The following is a 16868-nucleotide window of genomic DNA, read 5'->3' as shown; positions in this document are numbered from 1 at the left end:
ATCACTTGCAAGTACGACCTGAAAGACACCATGCATTGAGTGGGAGATAGTAATAGGACAAGAGAATTGGTGACGCACACTTGTCGAGGACATGTGGGAGATTGTTGGAATATGTGTCCTCCGACAATAATGCGATCACAACTGTCGATCATGATGATCACATGTTTAAATCTCATTTTAAAGAATACATTTGGGAAGTAATTTTTACTGTCAACTGGTCCACACATATCGGTAATGATTGGCTGACTAGAGTTTGACATTACTGTCGTGCGACAGTGGTGATCAGTTGATCCCCTTAGGTCATACCTAAAGGATAACACTCTTAATTGATCATTTAATTGATCGTATGACGATACGGGTTAATTAAATTACTTAAAATTGACGAACGATTTTGGAAGTAATATTTACGTATCTCATTATAATTTGATTAAATAAGATACGGTCTAGGTGATCGAATTGTTTACGGAAACAATTGAACTGAATGAATAATTTATTATAAATACAAGATGTTGTAATTTACAATTGGTAAAGTGTTTTTGGTACAAGTAATTGTGAATTACTAAGTCAATTTTGTACATGACGTATTTTATTAATACGTTGATTTTTAATATGTTAAAAATACATGACAATTTTACATGACTTGTAACATGTGACAAATTGACAAATTGACAAAGATAAAATGGAAGCCATTTTATCCCATTTGGACCGAAATTAGGAGGGAGTATGGTGTTTATATTATGTTAAATTATTTGAGTGGAAAACAATATAATTAAACCTAGTCTCCTAGCCATGCAATTCTAATCTTTTCTTGGGAAGAATAGAGGCTCATGCATTGGCCCTTCTGCCTCCCATACCCGGTTTTTCCAACCCTCCATGCCAAGGGTTTGTCTTTTGGCACATACACTTATCTTGAGAAGAATCAATTGTAATATTCATTCTAACATCATCAAAAATATTTTTAGAGAGATAAAAATATTTCTTCCTTCTTCCTCCTCTTAACCGAAATTCCAAGAGGACCAAAATATTTTTGGGTCAATTTTATTTAAATTAATATTGTTCTAGTATTAATAATATTAATTTTGTTAAGAGGATATCTTGGGTATTATTCCTTGGGAGGGATTCTATACTTGAATCCTTTGTTCATCCATATTAGGAGAGCTTAAGAACAAGTGAGTAGGAGAACTCTCTTGTGCCCTTTGATCCGAAATATCAATGTAAGAATGATGATTTCTTCTTTATATTTACTTATGTTTGCAAGCATAAGATCTAATTAATTTTATGACTAAATTAAATTTGAAACATATATGAATATGTTAAAGTAATGAGATATAGATTTCTAACAGTTTCACTATGCAAGTAGTACATGATGATGATTTTAGAACAAAAGTTATAATAAAACGAGTGACTTGGGTTGAAAACCAAATCACTAATATCCAAAACACAACAATTGTTTAGAGGATACAAACCAATTTCCAAGTCACACAAGGAAATCAAAATAGTTCTAAAAAACATAAAATACATCATAAAATTAAAGACAAAGCAAATTGAAGCCAAGCTTCCATAGATCCATCACCACGGTCGGCTACCTCTAGCTTCCCTCATGATTCTCTAAGTTTGCTTTTCCTTGCCTTTGTCCTTGCTAGGAGCCCCTATTTACAATAAAAAGGGTAATCATCAAAACTTGTATCATCATAGTAATGTTGAGATTGAAACATAAAAGATAGGGATAGTCATATACCTACTGGAATAACCTTTCCAGCTTTGATGTCGCCAAGATATTTGGAACAGTTTCTCTTCCAATGCCCAACACCACAACAGTAGTGGCACTTGTCCCCAGAGGAGGCACTGTACTTGGGCTTGGAGGAGCTTGCTTCATAAGTCTTAGCTTTGTTCCTGTTGGGAGTTCGCTTCTTTTCCTTTTTCCCGCCTTTCTTGAAGGTTCCCTTGCTCTTATGATTGACATTGAGCACATCTTTGGTGGAGCTAACACTTAGCCCCATATCTCTTTCAGCTTGCACAAGCATTTTGTGCAACTCATCAAGGGAAACCTTCTTATCTTGCATATTAAAATTCACCTGGAATTGAACATATGCTTTGATTTTGTTGAGGGAAAGAAGAATTCGATCAATTACGAGTTCATCGGGAATTTCCACCTTATGCATTTTCAAGGTCTCAACATGCTCCATCAACTTGAGCACATGAGGGCTAACTTTTTGGCCCTCCTAAATGTTGAGATCAAAGAATGCGGAAGCCGCTTCATATTGTATGACCGTAGGAGCTCGTGAAAACATGTTCACAAGTTTCATGTAGATCTCATGAGCGGTGCTAATCTTTATAGCACTTATTTGGAGTTCGGCCTCCATAGCAAAGATCAACATATTTTTGATCGCGGCCGATTACTTTTGGTAAACCTCATAGGTTTGCCTAGCGGCGGCGGTGGACCTAGCATTAGGTTCGGTGGGAGATGCCTCGGTAAGGTAACGAAGCTTGTCGTCACCCTCCGCGGCCAAGCGAAGTTGCGCATCCCAATCGGCGAAATTGGACCCATTCTTTTCTAACTTACAACGATCCATGAAGGATCGGAGCCATGACACATTGGTGAGCGTGTTGGAGCTAGTGGTTGCGGATGTGATTGGAGTTGCCATTGCGATTGATAAAATAATTTTGACTACAAAATAGGAAGTGAAGGAATTAATGAACATCTATCGTTTTGACAATACTTGTATATATTTTAAACAAGTTATTGAGCATTTATGTAGTGACCTCTACCCAACTATCATAAATGATTCCGAGATCCAAATTCATATTAATACGGGTACGGTGAGCCGAGTCATCCCTTATTAATATAACTCGGTGGATTAACCTCTTAATCGATTATACTTTTAGAACTCTCGGTCGATAAAAATTACTCTAATTTTCATCTTTAGCCTGGAACACATGCGACTATGGTCACGAATACTTCCGTCGAGCTCAATCCAAATTTCGATGTAATAACATTTTATTACCCAATTACCCAACGTAACAAGGTTTGTATTACGGTGAAGCCGGATTAACTCCCTTATGTAATTGGGATTCATGGTTTCTAGTATTTGGTAAGGCTAATTCTCAATTATTAATTTAGCGAGAGGTCATGTCAATTTATTATCTATCACGTTTTAAGTGAACTAAAGCGGTGAACTACGATAATTATAATTGACACGGTCGATGACTCTATATGATATGCATGTGTTGTTATGGCGATTTGGCAATGCATGCAACATATTAAAAGAAATGCAAAGCAATAATGAAATTCCTAGTATGGCCTTCCTAAAATAGAAAATCAAATAATATATTACATATTCGGAAACCAACTCAATTGGTCTCTTGAATCTTCAGGTGGCACGCCTCCCAAGAACACTGTCTTCGTCGGATCACCTTTCCGAATGGCACCGTCTTGAAGAAGCTCCATAGTTACAAATAATAATAAAAATACAAAGCTATTCCTATTATACATTTGTAAAATGAAAAAACTAGTAAAAATATAAGTGATACGAGATCACATTAAATTATAACTGAATCAATATTCCCTTTCATTACGGGTAATATCGATTAAAACTAAGGCCATACTAAGATAAAATTACATAATTCAAAATTATATAAATAAAAGACATTCAACAATTGAAATATGCAGCATTATAATATGTACCTATCATGCCAAATTATCTGCCAAATCGCCCTATTTAACTTATATCATATATATAACCCGGTTTTACGGAAATGCGTTATAATAACCTCTTAAAATCACAAATTAACACTTAAATCACATCTAAGCTCAAGTTAATTATCCTAACACTCTTCGGACTCAAAAATTAGTCATCACTCAATTTTTGACGATAATTCAACTTGATTTAAGTTTTATGCTCATTTTTTACCTTAAAATCATCATTTATATGAAATAAATCCAAATTAAATTGCAATAATTTCAAAATTTGAATTTTAAATTTTTGAATATTCTGGAATATTTCCATGACACTCATAATGTCAAAAATCATGGTTAAAATTTTTGAATTAATTTTGAGAAAATATAGTTGCAATTTATCGGTTTTATCTCATAAAACATCTAAAGTATCCAAAAATTACTCCCATTAATTTTACAACTTTAGATCTGATAAGTTGGATATTTATTCAACCTAAAATAATTTTCTCATGCCATGCAATTCATTTTAGCTATTTATGCTAAAATAGTCACTATTTATGCCATTTTTACTCTAAAAATTCATAAATCATGCAAAATGAGTTTATTTCATCTCGCAATTTACATACACTGTGTAAATCATGCATGTGATAACATATTAAATTTTCATGGTCTGGTTCGAAGTTTAACTATTTTTAACCATTTACCTCTTTTAATCCATTTTTATCTCATAAAAATTATAAATCATGCAATATTAATCCAATTGATACGAGATTTTACACACAACTTGTAAAATATGCATAAGAAGTCATATAAAATTTTCAAGGTCAGAAACTTAGTTTAACTATTTTTAGCATTTTAATTCCCATTTTAGTCATAAAAATGTAATAAAATGACCAAAATTCCTTCAAATGAGCAATAAATTTCCATAAATCAAAAAAATGACATAAATACATTTTAGGACCAGAATATATAACATGCATAATTATTTCGTGGCTTACTCATATAAATCACAAATTTTGAGTTTTATATGTTAAAATTTTAACTCGGAAAAACAATAACCGATTATGCATGCAACATCCTATGCTCTGATACCACTTGTTAGGTTTATTTACCTATTATTAGACTCCTCTAATAGTGAACTAATTAACTTGTTAATTATTTGTTCTTTAGATCTAGTGCATGCATAACAAAATAAGAGATTTATAAGAAAAACAATGTCTCTTACATTGATGCTTGGTTCGAAAATATGGGCACAAGTAAGGTCAACTTCCTTCACTTGTTCTTAAGCTTAATATGATGGATGATTCTCCTAAGACTCCAAGTATAGAAGACACTCCAATAAGTTGCACCCAAGATTTAACCCAAAAATTCCTACTAATATTAACTAGATATGTAGTAGAAATGTTACCTTAATATTACTAATATTTCTATTATTACTACCTCTAGTAATAGTTGGAGAGTATTAGTATTTTAGAGTGTTTTTATGATTTTGCATGTGAGGAAAAATGAAGTGGAAACAAGCAAAAAAACAAGTAGGAAAAATTGAGCAACAACTGCTCTATTTGAAGAGCACAAAACCGGTGGGTTTGATGCATGGGGGGGAATCTTTTCCTTTTGTTTTTACTTATTTGTTTAGTGTAGGTAGAGTAGTGTAAGAATTAGCATGATTAAAGTTTATGTGATATGTCACTATCACACTCTAACTAAAATAAACAAAAGACAAAAGGAGCATCTTTTGCTCTCTCTTTTGGCCGAAATAATGGAGACATTTTGGTCCATTTTTGCCTTTTATCATTTGTCCGACAAATGCTTATAAGTCATATGTTTAACTATCTTACATAATTAATTATTAATGTAATCATTTAACACTTAAATATTACAATTAATAATATAATATACACTCCACTTTTGAGTAGTATACTACCATTATATCAATATATAATGGGTCCTATAATTGCTAGTTAGTTAAAATTACAATTTCTTGTAACTTTAAATAACCAATTACCTCTACCTCAAAACTTATATAAAACCTCAACTAATTTAGCAATTTAACACTTAAATACTAAATTAAATCTTATTTAATCACATTACAATAAGACGCAAAATCACACTCCCATAATTAAGGAATTAATTAATCTGTATCGCATACAATTAATTAAATATCTATTTGGGCCTCATCTTATAGGTGTGACCTAAAGGGATCAACTGACTACCACCATCATACGACAGTAATGTCAAACTCTAGTTACCAATCATTACCGATTAATGATGATTAGTTGACTATATAGAGAATCATCCCTTTCGTATTCTTGATATGAGATTTAATTATGATATTAAATCATTTGATCGCACTATTGTTGAGGACACATTTTCCAACATCATCATGGTTATCCTCGTCGTTGTTGATGGTACAGATATGAGCTGGCTCGCTCCTTCTCTCAACGCACAGGGGCATTGATGTCATGTCGTCAGATATGTTGACGAGTGCGGCAAGTTTTGCCTGGGCATCAGCAAATTGATTTTCCTCTCGCGGCAAATGGAAGTAGTCGACTTGGTCGAAGAACTCGGCCTCTTGATTTATTTTCGCACGGTAGGGAGCTAAGCTATCACTTCGGATTTTCCATGACCCGGACACCTGATTGATGATGAGTGAGGAATTGTCGTGGACCCTCAGTCTCTTGATGCCAAGTGTGATGGCTGCTTGTAGGCCGATGAGGCATGCTTCATATTCGGCGGCATTGTTGGTGACGGCGAAGTCTAGTGATACGATCGTTTCTGTACCAAAAATAAACCTAAATATACTAACGGAAGCTAGTGATAAGTAGGGTTTATCTCCACAGGGAGGCAAGGTATCTATCTGAAAGTCCGTCTATCTAAGTCACAAATGGGGGTTTTGTAATTGTTTTTCTAAACTACTAAAGGTTTAAGGGAAAGATAAATAGGGAAAGAGCAATAAGGCAGAAAAATAGTAGACAAGTGATCAGATAAAAGAGGTATGTCAGGATTTCGATTCACCATGGTAGTCTATCGACTCAGCTGCAAATAGCCTAGACAATCTACTGTGAGAAGGATACAGGAAAGGTCCTTCCGGTCCACTTTCTATCCTAGATTTCCGCTAACTTAACTTCCGTCCTCATTAGGATAGTCTACTATTTATAGCAGGTCTGTTCATTCCAATCTTCCGATCCAGGAACGAAATTAACCAGATTAATGTAATTTAGAAACATGCATTCAACTAAATTGGTGTACAGTTATATTGCTATAGGGACAGATTCTCACAAGTAAACCATCTAGTCTATTCGCTACATCGTCACAATCCTACCATGGATTCCCTTCTCCTAACATAGAAGAAATTAGCTACTCATATTACTAATGTTGTCAATATTAATAACAATGAATGAACTAATTGAAAGCATGATGAAATAACAATAAAATTGCATAAATGAAATTAGGGCAAAAATTAATGATAAGAGAAACAAGGGATTAAAGCAATTAATAACAAGATTAAGATTAATTAAGAGAAGAGGGATTACAATCACAAGAATTACGGCGTAAAGAACAACTCAAATCCGAGCAAAGAAATCCAAGAGCAAAGTTACAGTAGAAAGTTTAAGGGAAAGATTAAGAGATTAAAGTGTATTAAGAGAAGTCTTAAAAGGTAAAAGAATAAGTGTCTATTAACCTAGTTACGACTCCCTTATATAGGAAAGTGAAAATTAACAAAACTAAACCTATCACCGGATAAAAATCCCGAGTATAATAGCTAAATACTCGATCGAGGACTTTTATATCACGCGATCGAACAAATACAAGCTAAAACCTCTCGATCGAGTACTTTAGGTACTCGATCGAAAACTTATTAAATAGGCACTACTCGATCGAGTAGAAAAAGGAGTCGATCGAACACCATTGTACTCGATCGAGTACTTTCCAGCGCACAATTGCTGATTCGCGTACTGTACTTCAAACGGCTGCCATTTCTTCATTACTTGGGCAAACAGGGCGTTTCCAGTGGCGTTGGAAAGCTAAGAGGACAAGCTTTCATCTCCAGTTGGAGTCAGCCGAAAATCAGTTGTATAACTAGAGATATGGCTCTTCAAAGTAGGCACCAGTAATTTGAAGTTCTTCCTTTGCTCGCCTAGCTAACTTACTTCTTTGCGCATCTCAAAATAGTAGTCTTAAGGCTCCGACTCAACTAATCTCCTAAATGCATGCATAGGGACAGGTATTAAGCTTGATTATGCTCCTATTTGGTTCATTCCTGCAAATAAGACAAGAGAAACCAAAGTAGACAATTCGGGGGACATTTGTAGCCAAACACCACACAAAATGCATTGAAATGCGTGCAAATGAAGTACAAAATATCTATATAAAATGCACATATCAAATCTCCCCAAACCAAACCATTGCTTGTGCCCAAGCAAACTAAATGCAAACTAATGGAACGGAAATGAAAACTCAGAGCTAGCTATAACTTGTCTACTTAAACCAATTTAATACAGTCAAAAATTAACAGTCACAGCTACAACAGTCAATACGCAAACGAGTTGTATGATGTCCATAAATAAAGCTGACCTATCGACCTTGCAAGACCGACAAAATCGGACTCTCACGGGTCACTCTTCCCTCATGAAGCAAAGGGTGAATATGTATGTAAGAGAGAAAGAGAATACAGTCACTCACCTAAACTGCGACCTACATAGCATGCATGCAACAAAAATGATAGACGATTCAAGTACTATACATTCCAACCAACAATGTCCGTCACAGCCGAGGGCTTACAAATAGTATGGGAAAGTGAGGCTACATGTGAGAAAAGGCAAAACAGATTTTGGAAATGTGGAGGTAAAGCGTCAAGCTAGTTCCTAAACAAGGCCATATAAGACCATCAGAATCTCAACTGACTGTAAAATAAAGTACAAGTGCCCTTCATTAGCACACAACTCACTGTCCAAATACACTATCTCCTCAAAAAAAAATGTATAAATAAGAACAAGGAGTAGACCGTCACAAGATAAAAGTAAACACAAATGGTCTCTTAATCAAACCAGCTCAATATTTTCAACTTTTCTACCTCTGCTTGTCACTGCATTATGTATGATTTCATTTTTTTCAATTTTTTTGCTTTTTTTTTCTTCACACGTTTTCTCTTTTCTTCTTTTTCATGTCTTTTTTTTCATTTTTTTTTCATTTTTCATCCTTCCTCCTTTTTCACCAACTCCAAACAACAAAAACGAGCCAAACTCGCAACATGGATCAAAATACCACAACAGTCACACTAAACTAGCTTGACAAGGCAGGCTAATTATGGATGTAGCTAATGGGTCAAAAAGGCTAAATTTGGCTTAAGTGGAGCTAGATGGGTGAAAAATGTAAGAAAAGGAAATTTGCAAGCACCTCCCTGCATGTGACACCGACCACAAACCAGAATGTATGCATTTGACAAGAAATCGAATGTCATAAATGTGCAAAAATGATGGACATGTTATGTAAGGAGTACTACTCTCAATTCTTATGTAAACCGGTCATGAATGTCACCAGTTATGAGGCTCTAAATCTCAGAATTTATAGAGTAGGTTGCCAATTTATCAGGTCAAGTCTACACGGTCAGCTTAATTTGAACAAAAACTCGTAAATATGCGTAAGACTCAGCTAATAACTGTCAATAGAGTGCAAGGCTCAAGTAAAAATGACAAGTTATAGTGCAATATCATCACGGAAATCTATCGTTCCGACTCAACCTATATGCAAAAATAAACGTGATTATTTTATTAATTTTAGAATTTTTTTTTTAATTTTTATGGGATTTTGATTTTTATGGAAATAAACAAGCAATGCATACAGAAATTAAACGTGATAACAGAAATGCAAATAAAAACAAGATGCAGACACATATATGGATGCATAACCTCTCCAAACCAAACCGTACAATGCCCTCATTGTACCTAAAATAGGGAAAGGAAATGCAAACTAAAAAGGAGAGAGAGTGTGAAGCGGAAAACTTACAAGATAACGCGAAGAAGGGACCTCCCCAAACCAGCCAGCAACATGGGAGGTCACAGCTAGCGGCTTCAGAGCAGCTAAGTTGCGAACAGAATGCAAGAGTACCTGCAAGTTCGCAATTAGTAATCGCACAAAAGTACTGCAAAAAAAAAGAGGGCTAAATTGTTCATAGGCTATAGCCGAGTAGGCTAATTATTAAGGCACACAACAAAACTAAATTGTTTGAAAAAAATAACTAAATCGTTTGAACTCCGGGTTGCCTCCCGGACAGCGCTAGTTTCAGATAGGTCCCAGCTCAACCTTCTTTTGTCAACCAGAAACACAAAGCAATCGCCCACTACTAGGCCTCTAACTGAATGCAGTCGCTTCAGCAATTGTCAAGTCTGCTTCCGACCTCCACAACATGGCAACGGAAGAACAGCAGCTTCTCCAATCATCGGGATCCCAATCTCTAACGTCGTCACGCAGCAACTTCCTAGACGGCATTGCTTCCTCAAAACCTCCTCCAGGGTCATCTATCTGGGTAGTTCTAGACTTCAACTTGAGAGCACCTATCTTACCTCCCGGGTCCTCGAGCCTGTCAAGACCTGTAAAAAGATAAACAAAGTAATGTTCCTTCAATTTGCTCCCAAACTGGGGCGGAGGTGTTATAACAGCAGCAATATGTGACTCATAAGGAATATCAGATGGTATCTCCACGGACTCTATAGGAGGGGTAGCATCACAAGGCATAACTCGCATGGGTTCCCTACATGCATTAGACTTGGTAAAAACCAAATCCTCTCCTTCTACCTGAAAGGTAAGTGTCTTAGCCCCGACATCTATAATTGCACCAGCAGTGCGCAAAAATGGTCTTGCCAAAATAATGGGAGTGTGACGGTCTTCGGGTATATCTAAAACAACAAAATAAATGGGAATAAAGAATTTCCCTATCCTGACAGGTACATCATCCAGAACTCCTTTAAGCCGTGATAAAGAACGGTCGGCCATCTGTACAGTAATGCTAGTATGCTTAAACTTAGTCAAACCAAATCTCTTAGCAACAGACAAAGGTAACACACTGACACTAGCACCAAGGTCACATAATGCATTGTCGATTAATTGGGCCCCTATATGACATGGTATGGAAAAACTACCTGGGTCAGACAACTTAGGAGTCGTCCCAGTCTCAATAACACTTGTTGGAGCTTGTGTCCTCCACAGTTAGTGTGATAACATATATAAATCTCTTATAGGTTCACAAGGGTATACTTAGTATTTTATCAGTTGATTAACATTTACTTAATAACGGTTGGCTTGCTAGAAGTTTGACGTTATTATCATACTGATGGCGGTGATCAACTGGTCCCTAAAAGTCACACCTAAAGGATGTGTTTGAGAGATGTGATTGTATGAAAATATAATCACATTGATGCCTGACTAAAAGGTTAGTCTATGTATTTGACTAAACAGTTAGTCAATGTGATGATGAGACGATTATTTAATATAATTAAATAATATTAGCTGAGACGAATTAACTGTTAATTCGTAAATGGAATATAAACTGTTATATTTAATTAATGTATATAATGTTAGCTTAAACGAATTAAGATGTTAATTCGTAATTAAACGTAACCAGTTATGTTTAATTAGCAAATTATAAATATATTATATTTATAGTTAAGGTATATATTATGCGATATTGTCATAATAAAATGTTGACATACCGGTATTAATAAATCGACTACAAACTGTTGTGTGTGGACTTATTAATACATGTCGACATAATTGACAATTAATATAATACACATTTTATACATTTTTAGAACAACCAAAAATAAGAAGATTTTCTCCTTATTTTTGTGGTTGGTCAAAACCGAAATAAGAGTAAAAAGAGGAAGAAAATATCTTCCCTTTATCACTCCCATTTGGACGGTTTAAGAGAAAGAAAAGAGAGATTATTTCTCTCATTCCTTTTGACCTAATTCTCACATCACACAAAAACCTAAAAATGAGAAATTAGGGTTCATCTCATTCTAGCAAATTGAGAGGCATTTCTCAAAGCATTTTGGGTGCAACGATTAGGAGAATATCGATTTCGATATTGTTCTTAGGCCAAATTGCTAGGACCAAAGGTTAATTCTAAATCTCTATTCTTTTGTTTATGTAATTTCATTTATGACTAGCAATTTCATATTTATAATTTCGTTATAATCCGAAATTCTTGATGAAGTATACCGATATTTCCCACAAGTGGTATCAGAGCATAGGCCACGAAATTATTTTGTATGATTTTCATAAATGAATTTAAACAAAAAAATTTGAAGAAAAAAAATTTTCGGCCGTGAGGAATTTTTGTTTTGCCGAGAGCAAAATTTTTTTTTGCCGAGTTGATTTTTAGGTTTTGATGTTTGTGTTTCCTATTTGATTTATTCATATTGTTGTTTTAATTAGTTAAGATGATAATATGATAATTTGTAGATGTTTTGATTTAATGAGAATTAAATTAAAATGTAAATGGAAATTTTTTTTAATTGTTTTTTTTAAATTGATGATGATTTGTTTTTGCTATATAGTTTTGGCATACAAGTTAATTTAATCATGTTCAAAACAATTGTGATGAATCAAATATACGGATAATCGATTTAATCATAATTTGGATATTCATTTTAAGAGGTTAAATTGAATCATCTAGTTTGAATCCAATTTTAAATTAAAAGATGATGTTTATGCCAATCTTGTTATATTAGCAACAATAAACAAATTTGTTCATCTAAAAGAATATGTTTTCTAAAAGGGAAAAAAAAAACTGTTTTTTCTTTTTTTTTGGGCAAATGCCGTGAGCAGAGAAAAAAAACAAAAGGGGTTGTTTTTCATTTTTGGCAAAGGCCGAGTGAAAAAGAAAAAAAAAATCTGTTTTTTTTTTTTTGGTTTTAGGGCTCAATGCCGAATTGAAAGAGAAAAAAAAAATTCTTTTGTTTTTCGGTTTTGCCGAGAGCTATTAATAAAAAAAAAATTTTGTTTATTTTTGGCCAATAATTATAATACATTAATTCTATAATGTATGATTGTTTGTTGTGAAAAAGTTCTCAAATTAAAGATACCTAATTATTTTAAAGAGGTTTAAAATAATGTTGGATTAATTCATATTACAAGATTAATATGTATTAAGATTGGAATTATTGTGAGTAATTGAGGAATTGTCACATAATTTGATCATTTAAATAGGTGGTTTGGATAAATTACTCTACATAATTAAGGAATTATGTCTTGAATGATTAATTTATAGTTGATGCATTTTATTTAGTTGAATGAATCGTTGAATGGTTTTATTTACGTATTTTTGCAATCGGTTGTAATTTGTAATACCTAGTGTGGCCTTAGTTAATTATGTTTTCGTAATGATGGAAACATAATTTTAATGTAATTTTGAGATCTCGTATCTCCATTTTGGTTTTCTTTAAGTATTATGGTTTTGAAATTAGAATGTAAATAGGTTTATTTTGTAATTTATTAATTGTAATTTTGAGAAGACTAAAGATGGAGATTGGATTGCTCACTCCCGCTACATGGACCAAGATGGAACATCAAGACAAGCTTCTCGGGTCCAAGGATGGATTCCAAAGTTGTATTTATGTTCATTTTGGTAGATAGGCCACAGTAGGACTTTGTTTTTATTTTACGTTTTTCCTTTCATGTTGCTTTTCATCACATGATAATTAGTGCATTATATTCCGCCTAAACCAAACCACCTAATATGCATGAAAATTGACTCATATAGTTTGGATGTTAGTTTTTATAGACATACAGATGTTACACAATTTTAAGCCATCGTCTTAGTTTATTCATTCACGCATGCTAGATATTAGTTCACTTAAAATGAATTAAAATAAAGTTGATGAGAGCTTCCTCTAAAACTGAAATTGAGACTAGTCTTTATAAGGCCAAACAGCTATGAATCCCTTCTTCGTCGGTAGGCATATAGGACCTTACTCTCCATATGACCCCTTATACGTTGCGTAAGTAGTTTGTGTTGACTTAGTTTACCGCAACATTATAATCCGGAGAGTTTCTCGAGATTATGATGGACTATAGATAGAATTTACAGAAATTTATCGACCAAGAATTCTAAAAGTAGAATTAGCCAAAAGGTTGGCTTATCAATTTACAGATAATTGAGTCTTGGGATCATTTATATAATTCTTGATGGAGGTCAATTGTATAAATGCTTGAGACTTCGCGTTATAACAGTATTGCATTAGACTTAAATCATAACGATGAGTATGCTTATTATATTTTTCTTCTTCTTTTCGCAGTGTAGAATACGTTTTATATTGATAATACTGTTACAACAAATGGCTGGAAATAATGATATCCCGATGCCAAGTGCCACACTTGGACGTGAGTCCTGGCTAAAAGCTTTCATGGACCACATGAATCAGTTCACACGACTGAAGAATGACGGGTCCAACTTTGCGGACTGGGAGGCATCATTACGGAATGCTGCCATTGCTGACGGTAAGCTCAAGTACTTAACTGAGCCAATACCGCCAAACCCAGGCCCCAATGCGAGAGCTAACGAGTCAATTGCTTATAGTGACTTCGTTATGGAAGCGGGTGCGATAAAGAACGTACTCATTTTTGCAATGGAAACCAATTTGCAAAGACGCTTCATTGCCCAAGGTGCAAACAAGATTTTCACCACGCTCAGTAATGAGTTCTCAAAAGCATCGAGAATCGTTACTTATGAGCATACCTGTCGCTTCTTTGATGCGAAACTCCAGAAGGGCCAACCGGTTAGCCCACACATTCTTAACATGATTGAGAATGTCGAGAAACTGGAGGCACTTGATTGCAAAATCAGTGAGAGCATAGTCATTGACCGTATGCTTCATTCACTTCATGATGGCTTTGCCCTCTTCAGGGCAAATTACTACATGAATGACATGAAGAAAAGTCCTCATGAGCTACACTCACTTCTCGTACAGACCGAGAAGGATATGAAATTGAGTGGGAGCATGAAGCAAGATGTTCTCATGATTTCCAACAAGAATAAGGGTAAGGGCAAGGCTCACGACGACCTAACTGTAGGAAAGCCAAAGTTTAAAAAGTCAGGAAACGGTAAGAGTGGGCCTGGTGAGACTAGTGGCTCACAAGGCAAGGCAAAGAGCAAGGACGGTAACGTTGAATGCCACCATTGTCACAAGACTGGACATTGGAGGAGGAACTGTCCCGTGTACCGTGAGGACATAAAAGCAGGCCGCGTCACTCCTGTTGGTATGTCATCTTATTTTCATATGATTGAGATTAACCATGCAAGTTTCGGAACTTGGGTACTTGATACTTGCTGTGGTTCTCATCTGTGTAATCATTTGCAGGGCCTAAAAAACATCAAACCCCTCGCAAAGGGTGATGTGGACCTGAGAGTTGGGAATGGAGCACGAGTTGCTGCAGTCTCAATGGGAACATATGTAATCCGGCTCCCTAATGGTTTTGAGTTATATTTATATAACTTTTACTATGTACCCAGTTTATCTAAGAACATTATTTCTGTTTCCGTACTTCATAAAGATGGTTTTTCATTTTCAATAAAGGACAATAGCTGTATTTTCTCTTTTAATGAAATGGTTTATGGCAAAGCAGTTTCCATGAATGGAATTTACATCTTAGATCAAACCACAGATATATTACATGTGAATAATAAGAAATTAAAGGTTGGTGACAAAGATCAAACTTATCTATGGCATTGTCGAATGGGACACATAAATGAAAGACGTGTAAAGAAACTCATCGAGAATGGGACTATCCCCACTTTTGATTTTTCTTCATTTGGCACGTGTGAATCATGTCTCATCGGAAAAATGACTCGAATTTCCTTCAAAGGTGTTGGAATGCACGCTAGTGATCTATTAGGACTCATACATACTGATGTATGTGGACCTATGTCAATCACCGCTAGAGATGGCTATAGATATTTTATCACTTTCACGGACTATTTGAGTAGATACGGATATGTCTACTTAATGAAGCATAAAAGTGAGTCCTTTGAAAAATTCAAGGAATACCAGAATAAGGTTGAGAACCAACTGGGAAGAAAGGTTAAAGCACTCCGTTCAGATCGGGGTGGCGAATATCTTTCAAATGAGTTTGATCAACACCTTAAAGACTGTGGAATAGTTTTACAGTTAACTCCACCTGGAACACCTCAATTAAATAGTGTGTCCGAACGGAGAAATCAAACACTACTTGATGTGGTTCGATCCATGATGAGTCACACGGTAGTACCTGATTCATTATGGGGCTTTGCTCTTTTGTCAGCTGCTCTTATACTTAACCGAAGTCCGTTTAAAGCTGTCGACAAGACTCCATATGAAATGTGGAAGGGAACGGTCCCTAACTTGTCCTTTATTCGGGTTTGGGGCTGCGAGGCTTATGTCAAGAGGAGACACGAGGATAAGCTCGGCCCGCGATCGGTGAAGACATACTTTATCGGTTATCCAAAAGGAACGTTTGGTCATTACTTCTATTCGCCTACCGAACATCGAGTTTTTGTTACGGCTAGTGCGAAGTTCTTAGAGAAAGAATTTCTCGAGAACAAGTCAAGTAATAGAACCTTCGAGCTGTCGGAGATTCAAGAACCAACAACCGAGGAACAGATGGTGGAAGTTGTTCCTTCAACTGATGATACGTATAATATTCCTCAGGAACCTAGGAGGCCGGGTAGAGTCTCTAATCCTCCAGACAGATACATTGGTATGGTCGAGGAAAATGACATTTTGCTCCTAGAGAGTAATGAACCCGCTACCTATAAAGGTGCCATGGCCTGTTCCGACTCAAAGCTATGACTTGAAGCCATGCAATCCGAGATGGACTCCATGTATGAAAATAACGTATGGGATCTTGTTGATTTACCTAATAAGGTACGACCTCTACAGTGCAAATGGCTTTACAAAATAAAGCATTCTGTAGACAGGCAACCAGATACCTATAAGGCACGACTAGTGGCAAAAGGTTTCACTCAAGTGCACGGATTGCATTATGATGAAATTTTTGCACCCGTAGTTATGCTGCGTTCCATTCGGATAATCTTAGCGATTGCCGCTTTTCATGACTATGAAATTTGGCAAATGGATGTGAAAACCGCCTTCTTAAACGGTTATTTGGAGGAGGAGTTGTACATGGTACAACCCGAAGGTTTCGTAGATCCTGA

The sequence above is a fragment of the Silene latifolia genome, chromosome 10 (genome assembly GCF_048544455.1).
Source record: "Silene latifolia isolate original U9 population chromosome 10, ASM4854445v1, whole genome shotgun sequence".
In the NCBI taxonomy this organism is placed as follows: domain Eukaryota; kingdom Viridiplantae; phylum Streptophyta; class Magnoliopsida; order Caryophyllales; family Caryophyllaceae; genus Silene; species Silene latifolia.
This window is presented reverse-complemented; position numbering follows the sequence as displayed.